The 14,633-nt window shown below is 40.0% G+C and overlaps 1 protein-coding gene across 2 annotated transcripts in view; it reads left to right on the forward strand.

Moving 5' to 3' along the window:
- The window catches only part of ATG7 (autophagy related 7), a 2,350,184-nt gene that overhangs the window by 1,619,712 nt on the left and 715,839 nt on the right, over nucleotides 1–14,633 (forward strand). The gene's annotated exons all lie outside the window — the stretch shown is intronic.

A 14,633-nucleotide genomic window follows, 5' to 3' on the forward strand; every position in this document is an offset into this window, starting at 1 on the left:
ACAACCTCCTTGGATCCTGTCAGGACCTAATATCTCACCCACAAGGGCTGACTCCCCCAAATCTATCCACACTCAAGCTGACAGCTTGGTTTCTCCACTTCCATTAGTCTTCAGGCAGGAAACCCTCTCCTCACCTGTCCGTGATATTATTCTGGCCTCCCATAAACCATCTACCAAAAAACTCTACAGAGACAAATGGAAAACATTTGCTGTCTGGTCTAACAATGAGATGCTACATCCTTTTTCAACTTCTACAGCTGCTATACTCCAGTATATTTCTGAGTTGTTTGACAATGGGGCATCAGCTTCTACTGTTCGAGTCCATTTAGCAGCTATTTCCAGTTTCCATAATGGCTCGGATGGTGCTCCTCTTATCTCAACTCGCCTTTGCAAGACCTTTCTCAAGGGAGTTTTCCATAGCAGACCTCCTATCAGGCAACCTGTGGAGACATGGAATCTCTCTCTGGTTCTACAGTCTCTCTCACTACCCCCACTTTGAGCCTGCTGCAACATGTGATCTTAAATTCCTGTCATGGAAATCGTTTCTGGTAGCGGTCACGTCAGCCAGACGGATATCTGAATTCTTATGCATCAAGAGCCCATATCTGATCTTCCATAAGGACAGAGTATCCCTTCATATTAACCCATTCTTTCTCCCCAAAGTGGTGTCCGACTTCTCTGTTAACCAGTCCATTGAGCTTCCCTGTGTTTTTTCCAAATTATTCCAACAAGGGAGAATATTGTCTACATTCATTGGACATACATGGACAACTACGCTTCTACCTGGACAGGACTAAGTCCTTCCACAAGTCGGACCAACTTTTCATTTCCTTTTCTGGTCCAAGAATGGGATGTGCTATATCAAAAGTTACTTTATCAAAATGGCTCAGAGATTGTATTACCTTTTCATACTCCGTAGCTCATTCAACTAGGGCAGGGGTCTGCAACCTGTGGCTCTGGAGCCAAATGTGGCTCTTCCACCCCTGTGCAGTGGCTCCCTGTAGCTTTGAAGAATAATGGCCACTCTACTGCACAACACAACACAACACACACACACAGACACTGAGACTGATAAAGTGATGGCTTAAAATATTGCTCTTATAAACTTGCTAGAATCACACGTCTGTTGCCATGCATTCCATACACACTGAGAGCGAGCGATTGAGCGATCCCCTGGCAGCAGCAGCATCTCCTGAAAGGTTTCCATACCTCTCAAAGTCTTATCAAAAGAAATTTGGACAGAGTCACAAATGAAGGGGAAGAAAGGAACAAAAACTAGGGACAGACTTTAAATATTGCTCTTGTAAACTTAGTTCTTTAACATTTAGAATAATAACTATATATAAAACTTTATACGCCATGTTATCTTCATTTTAGGGATCAAATAGGTTTTGTGGTGCTTGATGAATTTTATTTGGTGGGAGTGGTGTCAAAAATGTCTTTTTTGATAGTGAAGGTTGCAGACCCCTGAACAAGGGCCATCGCAACTTCGGTTGCCTTTCACTCCAGGGCTTTCATGGATGACATTTGTGCAGCAACCATTTGGGCTAAACCCCATACTTTCATCAAGCATTACAATTGGATTTGGTCTCCAAGAAAAGAGTGGCCTTCGGTTCTAGGGTTCTCAGGAATGTTCTTCCAAAGGGGCCACCCAGGTTCTCCAAGTAGCTTGGGATTCTGTCCCATCAGTGATGAATAGAAAGAAGATTAACAACTTCAGATAAAGAAGTTATGTCTTACCATAATGTTCCATCTGAGTTGTTGATCTTCTTCCAGTCATCACACCTTCCCACCGTCCCCACCAAAGGCTCCTGGTGGATCTTCTGGATCATTGTGGTGTTTCAGGGTTTCTGTACAGAAATGGCCTCTGTTTTCTGTTTCTTCTATATGTTGCATGCAAACTCGATCTAAGGTAACTGGGAGAAGGGCATTGTGGGTAGCAGTTTAGCTCGAGAGTTTTAGGTGTACGCGAGCTTGGTATTAGGCCAACTTGGTTCCGAGCCCAAACCCATTAGTGATGACTGGAAGAAGATTAACAACTCAGATGGAATGTTATGGTAAGACATAACTTATTTTTTCCCCACTGACAATGGTTATTTTGAGAACTCCCTCCAGTGGAAATGTACTCTGGTTCATGGAATACATTCTAGTGTGGCCACCTTTTCCTGTTTCCTCCCCTCAAAACTATATGAAAATTGATTTGGAAAAGGAAGACAAAGTCTGGGTACTCTCACCAGTTCATCTGTTTATGAGGGAGGTCACTTTCTTTCAGACACCACGATGTGTCCTTCAGAATGCAGAAAAGTATACAAGTTTGCAAAATGTCGCCTAAATAATCTGAACTTCGGAATGGACATCTAAAAGCTTATTTACAAGTCATTTCTGTTCACAGCTTAAGTCTCAGTAACCACATTATTTATACATTCTGCCTCTGAACAAAATCCAAGGCTGTGTACTGGATTGACGAGAAGATTTATTCCACTGCCACCCAAGTAGTTAGGCCTTGATATAACTGTATGATTTGTCTCCATTCCAGTCTTAGAAAAAACTGCAAGAAAAACCCACCCATGCTAGACTTTCCACTATGTAATACTGCAAACCTCCTGTAATTGAGGCCAGTGGAATATATGCAAATGACTAGGTTAAGGTCATACAGTGTTACATCTACATGGCTCCTGAATGCCCATGCCATTTTACTTTTTAATTCTTTATGGTAAATTCAGGGAAATAAAGTCAAACCATTCCAGCTATGGACATGCATGTTTTAGCCTTTTTAGTGACTTCATCAGCATAAGCATAAGCCTTGACTTACAGAAACTTATCTGCCTTTCTTGACTCTAACAGGAAAGAAGCTGTGGAAAAAAAAACATGCAGTCCTTTGTAAACATTGGCCTTATATTGGCATGCTGCACCTTTGATGTTGCACTTGTATTGACTAGGATTGCAGGCTTTCCTTTGTACCTGTTAAGAGTTGTCTCTTGTCTTCATTAATAAGCTGTGCCATGATGCTTTGGATGTTCCCTTAAATAGGGAAGTACTGTTATAGGATTGTCTCTCTGGAGAGGAGAGAAGACTGACAAAAGGAAAGACAATTAATTTTTCCACAGTGGAATACATGGATAATCCCCATTTCCTTCTCCTGCAAGTCATCACACTCCTTTAGAATGAATGTTTCTGTGCACCAGAGGAGACTGTCTTAATACCTTGTCACTTTTATTCTCCTATGATATCCCCAAGGGTCAGCCCTGACTCTCCTTTTAAATCTTTAGCTGTTAGAATGTTAGTTTTCCAGCATCTTTAACCCCACATGCTCCATTTAAGTGGTTCTGAACATCATAGAAAAGGATCACATTATAGGTTTCCTGTCCTCTTAGCTCTTTCACCTTTAACAGACCAGTTTTCATTCATTAGAGGAACTCTTGACACAGTCTCCATGCCTCCTTGAAAGTAAGGACATAGAAGTAGTTCCACTGGGGGTGGGAAGTAAAAAAACTGCATTCTACTTCCATCTTTTCCTCTTGCCAGAAAGACAGTGTGGTAGTAGGCTCCACCTGTTTATGCATCTGAGTTTTCAGCCCTCATATCTATTTTGTGAATCTTCGTTTGGCCACCTGTAAGACCCTGATGCTGTGGTTGCTTCCACAGGGCTTTTTGATGGTATTGGCAGACATAAGGCATTGACTAGTACATCAACAGTTGGGAAACTCATAAGACGTTATACCATTGGCAAGGGAATCCTTCTGCTTGTGAGTGATCAGCTGATTCGCATTCAGAACATCAAGACTGGATGCCATCAGCGTTTTGTAACTGCAGTTAGATATGGAGAAGTTAGATATGAAGTTTTATTCCTCTTCATCAAATTTTAAATTTGTGTGAGCTCAAGAGTTAGTATTTCTACAGTTTGAGGATGTGGGTCCTTGTATCAACACTGAGGAATGCAGGGAGCTTGCTCTATTGAAAAAAAAAATGTTTGTGTTTTGTGATTTTGAGAGTATCACCATTTTTAGTAGCAATGTCCCAAGGTTTTACATGTTTTTGAGTGAAATAATCATGTGTTTCTTAAATGAGATGTGCTTTTTTTTTTATAATAAACTCCATTGTCATTCTTCAAGCTGCATTGTCTTTACAGAGTGCTGCCCTTTGTCCTGTTCTCTTCTCCAGCTCCAGGCTGTTCACCAAAGTAGTAACTAGTGGTGGGAACTTTAAAGCTGTGGCACCATTTCCTTCTGTTCCCAGGTATAGAAAATTGTTTACTGGTGTTTCCCCTTCCACCCACAGTTCTATCATGTCAACTCTACAGTCACGTGACGTCACTGTGATTTAAAAACTCTCCCTGATTTAAAGTGCAGAACATCTCCTTAATGGTGGCATTTTTGTGCTGGAAGCCCATATAGTAAAATTAAGTTGGGCTTTGAACTTGTCCTCATGCTGAAGGAGGCTAGGGTGTGTGAGATCCAGTGCCAAATCCCCATCAAGGGGAGAGTGCAGGGAGGCTGGGAAAATAACAGTCCTTTTTGTCTTTGCTCAGTTACTATCTTGCTTTGTAGGACTAGTGGGCCTTTGTGAGAAGTAAGATGGACTGCTTAACTCAGCATCTGATACATCTGTTTGTTGTGTTTTGTTTACTTCTGTGAAAAATGCTTTTGTGTGTGTTTATTTGTGTTTAACTGTAAAAATGTAACAGTTTGTTGAATGTGTTTCTGAAGCTTTTCTCCCCGGGCCTCCGCTGAAAATGGACATGTATCCAGTCGGACTATCCCAGTAAACAAATGTAAAATAAAATAAATGAATAAATAAAATATGTACAGAAAGAGGAGGTATAATTGCTGTGACTGTTTTCTTATTATTTTGGATTTGTAGGACTAATGTGATTACGTGAAGTAACGTGCAGTATTTTAATTTGTGGCAACTGTTTGTTTCGAATAAAGGTAAAATACATTACACTGTCATCCTCTTATCATATTCAGATGTCTGATTTGTACAAAGAAGTGTCTATAACTGCTTGGTGAGGGTTGTCTGGATGAAAGTAACCAACACTGTTGTCATGTGCTCAGTTTAACGGTCATCTCTCAAAAAAATAAGGGATGAATGCATCACAAAATACTCAGACTTCAGAATTTATGGGGGCTGGTGGGCCCCCCACATATCAAGGCTATATAAGTGGATTTTAACATGGGCTTAGTAATCGCTTCTGCCCTGAATCCCACCTGGTCTAAAACCAATCCTGCATGTAGGTGTACACAGAAGATTGCTGAACTTCTATGGGGGTCTGGTGATATTGTCATTATTTCTTTAACATTCCCATAAAACCTCAGAGGTCACTATATCTTGTGTTTGGCTGAGGAATGTGTGGTCATTATTTCTTTAACTTTCCTCATAAATTTCAAGAAGTCACTGTAGCTTATATAGGAACACTGTACTGTCTCTAGAAGTAAGTTGGAAATATTATTGTAATCATTTTTGTTTTCATTTTCCTCACAAATATCTTATGCATATACAGGTGGCTGTCTTTTGGGAATGTAAGTAAGCATGGTGTTTATATATGTCTGACTGCAAATATGTTTTAGTATATTTGTTTTTTAGATTTTGTCCCAGGCTGACATTAGAAAGGTAAACAGAAGGTGGCTACATTTTTGGGGTAGGGGGTATAGAGGCATGTTGTATATAAATATGACCACAGTAACAGTTTAAAATAGGAATGTGGTCATTTATGCCTTAATTTAATCCTAATTCAACACCAGAGGGGGATACAAAACATGACTACCTATCTTGAGGGGGACAGGTACTGTACCTAGATATGACAAATGTGTCCTCCCAAGAAATTATCTTCCCAGCTTATTGTGAAGTGGTGTTTGATCGTCTTTTAGTATGAAAACTTGGATACATCTTATTTTGAGCTTGAAATAAAAATGCTAAGATTTAATTTCTTTTCTGTATGCATATGTTTTCTTCAGACTATCATTGGAAAACAAAGGTTAGAAAAAAGCTCTAAAATACACCTCAGACCATCTATAAACCCCATGGCTTCTGGGTGCATAACTATCTCCAGACCCCCATCTTAATTTAGTTATTACAAGGTGTGACAAAGGGAGATACTGCCAGCCCAGCTAGCTGGAATTTTGTAAATAATTTTATGTCATTGTTGAATATCAAAATGATTTGTGTAAGATGTGTGTGTTACAAATTATTAAAACTGTATGTCATGTGTATATCAAACTGGTTTGTACAGACGTGTTAAAAAGGTATTTCATAAAGTGCTTGTGCTTAAAATGCAGCCACAGTGTGCCCTACTGGAAAAGAACACAGATGTACATGGACTATTGTAACTGTTTAAATGTATATAGTTTAATTGTGGAAACTGGAATACCGGAGGTAAACTTCAGAAAAATAACTGAAATTAAATTACTTTATGGCTACGCCATAAAATATGGCATCTTTCAGTTTCAATGCAGCAAGGAGACACACTGTCTAAAACTAGGGAGCTTTCTATATTGCCTCTAGGGTGAAATAATTACTAGTCTTGAAATGTGAAGGAATGCAATTGTTTATGACTTCCAGCATCTGACAAAGATCTGAGGTCTGTGTATTTTCACAGGTAGATACTAAATACTGTCAGCTTCCAGCAGTGGGGCTTTCACCTGGGATAGAGTCAGCTGACAAGGAATGATGTCATTCTGCAAGCTACCCCAGCAGTAATATTTGAGGTTTTAATTTAAAAAGTCTCTTAGAGAGACAGAGCATTCTGTATTCTGTCTTGGACCTGACAGAGAACCATTCACCACAACATGTGCCTTGCTCTGATGAAGTAAGTTACTAGCAAATAGTATAATTCTCTTGGATACAGTGAGGAATATAGTAAAGCTTAGTTTAGATATTTTTCTTATTTGAAACTGGCCTGCAATGTCTTAAATAATTCCTGTGATTTTGAACTCTGATGTAATTGTGAATATATATTTAGTATTGTCTTGCTCTTTTATTATTTATTATTAGTTATAATTGAACCTTTTATTGTGGCTGATCTTTGTAGCGCTATTTAAGTTTGCATATTTATTTTTGACACTGTGTGGGCCACTCCCAATAGCCTTGCTCTTGGTCAAACTACCATTTGTGTTAATATTAATATTACACAGTAAGATTGGACACCCTTTGTTAAGGGCTTTAAGTAGCTGATAAGGAGTTGGCAGGTCTATATTATCTTGTCAAAAAAAACTCTTCAACAAACGCCTATTCACTGACCACTAAACAGTGAAATCCAACTTCATTGAACAGCCATTTCAGCGAAGATTTTCATAGGGGAAAAAATTGCTTGGCCAACCAAAAACCGGGTAAACTTTCAAACACTTTAAAGTGGGGGGGCTTCAGCCCCACACCGCCCAATATGAGAGGCTATGCCCCCCACGGCCACCTAACTAAATATACAAACTCTGAGATTGCACTACAATGGGGAAAAGGAAAAATTCCCGATGATAGCCAAGGGTTTTTTCCCCTAGGAAAAAAATTGCTGAAACAGCTGTTCATGGGAGTTAGATTTTGCTGTTTAGTGGTCAGCAAACAGATGTTCACTGAAGAGGTTTCTCGACAATGTAATATAGATCCGGAATTGGCTGGTGGCAGTAATAACTACCTTATAATCTAGGCATAAGGAAGCAGGCATAGCTAGTAAACCTGTGCCAGCCTTTCCCGTGTGTGGTGTGTGTGTGTGTGTGTGTGGGTGTGTGTGTGTGTGTGTGTGTGTGTGTGTGTGTGTGTGTGTGTGTGTGTGTGTGTGTGTGTGTGTGTGTGTGATCTACTTGTGCAGGGACACAAAGCACTGATTGGACAGAGATGGTGCTGGAGGTCTTGCCTTGGCCACTCAGCTGAGATCTCAGCTCTATATCTGTGCCAGTGGGGAGTCTTATTGGAGATCTGGAGAAAGAGGGAGAAACCAGCCCGGCACTGACTGTAGTCTGTGTGCTCTTAAGGGAAGTTGCGCTTGATGCAGAGACCTGCATCTGTAAATACTGTGTGTGCACCTGTTACCCTCGTAGTATACATCCCCCACTGGTGTCAGTGATGAGGTTCCTTGATTACTGGTCCAGTGGTGGGTCGTCACATATTTATTTTGATGCAAAAACAAAACTTCAGTACACTCAAACCAAATGAATGAAGTCCAGTCGAAATAAGTCACTGCTCAGCCAAGTAAGATGCAAAGATTTATTGTAAAGCAACACACTTCAGCTTTTCGTCCTGCTCAAATTGCGAAACTTCTTCAGACAAATTAAACACAAACTGCAATGCCCTTAAATACTTGCTAATCAAGCAATCAAGTCTGTTAATTGAAAAAAGCTACAAGGTAGTCTATCAAAAAGCAGTTTGTCACTTTAAAAAGTATGTAAAAACTTTTGTATGAAAACGTGTGTATGAAAACATGTATATAGGAACTTCAGCATATAAAAACCTATAATCAGTTTAGACTTCTTCTACTAAACGTCTACTTTAAAATGTATGTCAATATTTTATTTCTAAATAAAAGCAAAATTAAAGTTAAAAGTAGCATTAAAATTATTTTACAAGTATAATTCTCTACCAGGTTGTGATTTAACCAGTAGGAAATAAGAATTATACTACAGAATCTAATGAGGCTCTTGAGCCTCAAAATACATTTAATTGGTAAGTAATCATTGAGACCAGGAAAGTTACTTGCATCTAAACGTAATTGCCAAACTAGTTCTAATTTTTCTAGTAATAGTGAAGACGGACCTCCCCTCGCATTAACCGGCACCATGTCTATCCCATTAAAACTAAACTCATGTTCAGGGTAGGTATCTATGTGTTTAGCCAAGGCATTTTTGCATTTGTTTTTATTAATGCAATACTGGTGCTCATATACACGTTCCCTCAGCTTCCTGTCTGTTTTCTCGCCATAGAAAGCTGGACAGTGGTTGCACTTGGCCAAATAAACTACCCCTTTAGTTTGACAATCAATTTTGTGGTTGATGTTAAATTTAGTGTTCCCCATAACAAAAGAAGACCTCGTGGTCATAAATTTACAAAACCTACACATGTTGCATTTAAACATGCCTTTTCTATTCTTAAAAGAATTATTGTCTCCTTCTAAAATGCCCTTCAAGTTTATGCCTCTTCTAAACACAATTCTTGGTTAGTCTGTAAGACTTCCACTTATTGAGTCCTCATTAGTAAGGAAATGCCAGTTCTTTAGTATTATAGATCTGATGCTACCAGCATCAACACTAAAAGTACAAATAAAATTATGTTCAACTGTTGGATTTTCCAATGTAGGTACCAAAAGGGGATGGTTCTGCCCTTGGCTCAAAATTGGTAATACAAGCCATTATCTCTCTTGGATTGGACTTTGTATGACATTTCCAGAACCAACCCGGGGGATATACCCCCTTTTGATGAACATATCTTTTAGTAAGTCACATTCCAACAAGAAGTCATCTTTTTTAGAGACCATTCGTGCGGCTCTAACAAGTTGCCCTTTCACAACTGATTTCTTCTGTGACAAGGGATGACAAGTTGAGTAGTGGAGAAAGGCATTAGAGTACGTCTCCTTCCTGAAAATTCTGGAGATGTAACAAGCTTTACTATGATCTTTTGAAAGTTCCACATCCAGGTATGCTATCTTCTCTGTGCAAAAAGAAAATGTGAACTGTAGGAATGTAGTGGTGGAATTTAAATATGACAACAAATCTGTTGCGTGGGTAGAGTCTCCTTAATAAGATGAATATGTCCAAAAAGCGTGTGTAAAAGTGAATGCTTTTGGATGCACCAATACTGTCATTCAGTAGGAAATGATTCTGCCAGTATGCCATTACTAGGCTGGCGAAACTGGCCCCGCAGGGGGACCCCATCACTACGCCAACCTTTTGAAGGTAGAATCTGTTGTCAAAAGTCACAAAGTTGCAAGATAAAATAATATCGAGCAATTCACCCACCAAATCCAATTCCTCCTGTGTGGCTCCATTTTTCTGCATAGTTGCCAAGGCCCATTCCATACCCTCACCATGAGGGATGGAAGAATAGAGGTCTTTAACATCCACTGTTAGGAAGTTTCTTTTGACGTGGAAAGTTAAATTATTAATCTTGTCAAGGAAAGTCCAAGAATCCTTACAAATTTGGTCTTCCAATAAAAGATATTTCTTCATGTAGAAATCTGCAACCTTTGCACAAGCATATGTTATGCTGTTTCTTGCATTTCTTAATTTTATTTGTACTTTTAGTGTCGATGCTGGCAGCATCAGATCTATAATTCTAAAGAACTGGCATTTCCTTACTAATGAGAACTCAATAAGAGGAAGTCTTACAGACCAACCAAGAATTGTGTTTAGAAGAGGCATGAACTTGAAGGGCATTTTAGAAGGAGACAATAATTCTTTTAAGACTAGAAAAGGCATGTTTAAATGCAACATGTGTAGGTTTTGTAAATTTATGACCATGGGGTCTTCTTTTGTTATGGGGAACACTAAATTTAACATCAACCACAAAATTGATTGTCAAACTAAAGGGGTAGTTTATTTGGCCAAGTGTTTTCTTTAAGATTTCGGACATAACTAAAAAATGCTTTATGGTTGTCCTTTGCTCAAGAGGCTATTTTAATCTCATCTTTAGCTTTTGAAGACTTGACTAATTCCCTGATTTGCCTGTTGAAACAAATAAGGGATTTTTTTGTTTGTTGTGCACCCTCCCTCTTATGTCAAGACAGGGAATTCTTCCATTTGTTGTATAGTCTATTTATCCCAGGGTTCCACCAGGGTGACTTATTTTTCCAACTAGATCTGGGTTTACATCAGTCAGGTACTGCTGTTTCTTTGCAGTTGTTTAAGTGGTTGTACAGGGCATTCATGTATACTTCTGCATAGGCCTCTGTGTTTTCAGGGTTAAGGTAGCTTTAAAATTACCTATGCTATCATTTAATAGAGGGTAATTTTCCTTAGAAAAATTCTTTAAGGTTTTAGAGTTTAATGGGGGATCTACCATTATATTTCAAAGGAGACAGACTTATGATCCAATCTTACCAATGAGGACATTACATGTTGGGGGGGGGGTTGCAATGCTCAACCATGTTTGTGAGTACTCTGACAGGGATATTTGAAAACATAGTGAATTGGGAGGGTGGCCTAATGGTTAAGGTGTTTGTCTTACAAACACAAGGTGCAGGGTTTGAGTCTCACAAGGGATAATTGGCTAGGCTTAAAATGGCTCACACGGGCAGTTAGCTTAGTACTAACTTATGAACCTATGAACCTATGGGAGTGCAGACCAGCTGTTTAAGAGCATTTATATTGACAAAGTGCTGGAATCTCTGAGCCTGCATATTAGTGGTCGTGTATGTTTCCCATTTTATTGGGGAAGGGTGAGGTACTTTAAATTGCCCATGAGTAGTGATTCTAGTAAATTTCAGGTATGGAGAACAGTTTTCATGGTTGAGGATCTGCAGCTAACGATGATATGGTGGGGTATTTTGCCAGTGGTTAGCTAGAAATGGAATAGATCAAGCATGTCATCCTACATGACCAATCTTGAGGTATTATTGTTTTTTTATGCAAGTGGAAACACCTCTTCCTTTTGTTTTGTTTTTTCCTTTTCAGAGGGTGGATTGAATGTGTATAGGCATTGTAACCTTGCATTGCTGGGCTGATGATGTTCTTCGTGTTTCACTGTTGCAGTCATTACATTAGGGTAATCTGCTGGCAGGTTGCCCTCAGTCGGCCTGATTAACAAAGTCTTGGGTCCTGCATCGGTTGCTGTCCCTTCTTCCATGACGTCAGGTTGTCAGGGGTATAAAACATGCAGCCGACACCATTACATCAGTCTTTCTTGCCACGCGGTGCCTGAAGCAGAAGCAGTTTGCAAGTGCCAGTCGGATGACTCCTGAAATTTTCGTTTTCGAGTTTCAGATCCGAAGTCTTCAACTAAAAAGCTAAGTACCCCGTTGGTGAAACTTTTTCTTGCTCCTTACCGTTGTCAGTAAAAGTTAATAATTGCATTACATGTGGGAAGCAAATATCTCATAAGGATTTCCATTTGTACTGTATTCCTTGCCTAGGCCCTGACCACGATGTACCTTGCTGTCGGTTCTGTGCTTTATTTATTCAATGCACTCGCAAACGTCGGTACATTTTTGCTTGTAAATATTTTGGCTCACGCTTTAATTATCCAGAAATGTCGTCGGTTAGCAATCCGACTACCAGAATACCTAAAAAATGCAAAGAAAAAGACAGAGACAGGCTGTTGAGGTCTAAAACTGCCGACGATGCTTCTCCTAAGCCAGTCGCCAGTTCGCCAGTACACAGTGAGGCACTCTCGCAGCCCCTGATACCCGCTACTTCTGATTCACAGGCCTCTGCTGAGTCCCATTCGGAGTCCGGTATGTCACGAGAAGCTTCAATTATGGAACCCGTGGATGTCTCTACCTTGGATGGGTCCAGAGCCGCTGTGCAGGAACTGGCTTCTGAGGGTGTTTTCAGGCCTACAGATTTGTATATTAGGTCAACGACATCTTCAAAACTAAGGCCAAAATCTCGATCTATGTCTAAACAAATGATGCCTAGGCCAAATGTGCAGGCTCCTATGCCTAAAAAACAAGTGATCAAAATGGCTGAAGATTTAATTACTCTGATCAGGGGTAGCCAACCACACCCTTCTAAGAGGCCTAGGCAAGATATTGACTATGATTTCTCTGAACAGGATTCCATTTCTTCTGACTCTTCTAATGAACAAGAATTGTCTATACCTACTTATGAGGACTCTGATGCAGAAGATTCCATTCCTTCTGCTTCTCCCCCTGAGGATTTTTCTTTTGCGGAAACTTTACATACCTTAAGGGAACATTTCCACTGGGAAAGTCAGGATTTTTATGAATAAAATGAGACTTAGGGATTTTCTTCTTCTTCCTTAGCACAGGCCTTTGGCTATACCTACTGTTCTAGACATTGCTCATAGGTTCATAGATTAGTACTAGGCTAACTGTCCTTGCAAGCCATTGTAAGCCTAGCCAATTATCCCTTGTGAGACTCCAACCCTGCACCTTGTGTTTGTAAGGCAAACACCTTAACCATTAGGCCACCCTCCCAACCCTTTGATGATGTTTTTACAGAATCTAGTCTGGCTCCTGATTCTCTGCCTCTGGCTCCTTGTAAGCCAGACAGATACTACACGGTTCCTGACTCCCACAAATTCCTTTTCAAAAATCCTGTTGGTGATCCTGAAAGCATTTCTCAGGGTCCCAAGGGCAGTAAGGCTTCTACTGCTAAAAATCCTACCCCTTCTGATAGATATTCCAGGGTGCTGGATAAATGGGGTAAGAAGGTTTACACTTCTGCAACCTTGGCAATCAGGGCTTTAAACTTTCAATTTCATATGCTAAAATATTAGCAGCATATCGTGGGACTGCTTAAACAGAAAATTATGTTGATTTCTGACTGTGTGGAAAATAAAGATTTACAGAATTTATTGCATTCAGCTGAACAAGTCGGAAAACATAGTCTGCAATGTGGTTTTGATTCTTTGGAGGCCTCTTGCAGGGCTGCTGTTACTGGGTCTGTGCTAAGAAGGCATGCTTGGCTCAAAGAGCAAACTCTGCCTGATCATGTTAAAGCAAAATTGTTGGATGCTCCTTTACAACAGAACTGTCTCTTTGGTAATAAGGCTGAAGAAGTTCTAAAAAAGATGGAAGATAAAGCTAAATCTATGCAAACTGTGAAAGATTTCTTACAAGTGCAACCTCCAAGATTTAGTAGGTACTGGCCTATTAAGAACTGGTCCTTTCCAGTTCCTTCAAGAGCCACTCAAGTCAAACCCAGACATTCCAAAGGCACCAGGTTTCAGTCTCAAGGGACTTTCAGAACAAAACAACGAGGCGCCTCCTCTTCCAAATTTGGAAACAACAAGACACCTCCCTATGGTAAGCAGTCTCAATGACTTCCCTTTACACTTACCAAGCACTTACCTTTTAGCCGCCCCTTTGGGGGGAAAACTGTCTCTTCATGCAAAAAACTGGCAACTTATAACCCAGGACAAATGGGTTTTAAATATAGCATCCCAGGGATACAGATTTCATTTCCACACATTGCCAAACGGATGGCCAGATCTGCCCCCAAATCAGTGGGCAGAGGCCCAGAAACAAGTACTTTCCCTCATGAGCATGGGGGCTATTCAACTAGTACCAGAAGAGGAAAAGGGACAAGGTTTCTGTTCAAGACTTTTCCTGGTACCCAGAAAAGACAAATCATGGCGTCCAATTCTGGACTTATCTACTCTAAACACCTTTCTGGACATTACAAAATTCAAGATGCTGACTATTCATCAGTTACTTCCTATGCTAGGCAAAGATGCCTGGTTGGCAACTTTAGATTTAAAGGAGGCTTACCTGCATATCCAAATCAGGGAATCTTGCAGAAGATACCTCCGTTTCAAAGCAGTCTACTTGCATTACCAGTTCTCTGCACTGCCCTTTGGATTATCTACTGCTCCCAGGGTCTTTGCAAAGTGCCTGGCTCCAGTAATTGCATTTTGCAGGCAAAGAAATATTCAAATATATCCATATCTGGACGACTGTCTAATTCAGGCAGAAAACAAGGACATTCTTCTAAAACATTTGGCATTTGTAAAAAGGATTCTAACTTGCCTAG

Source organism: Protopterus annectens, chromosome 7.part0, assembly GCF_019279795.1.
Source record: "Protopterus annectens isolate FY-2018-M chromosome 7.part0, PAN1.0, whole genome shotgun sequence".
NCBI classification, from domain to species: domain Eukaryota; kingdom Metazoa; phylum Chordata; order Ceratodontiformes; family Protopteridae; genus Protopterus; species Protopterus annectens.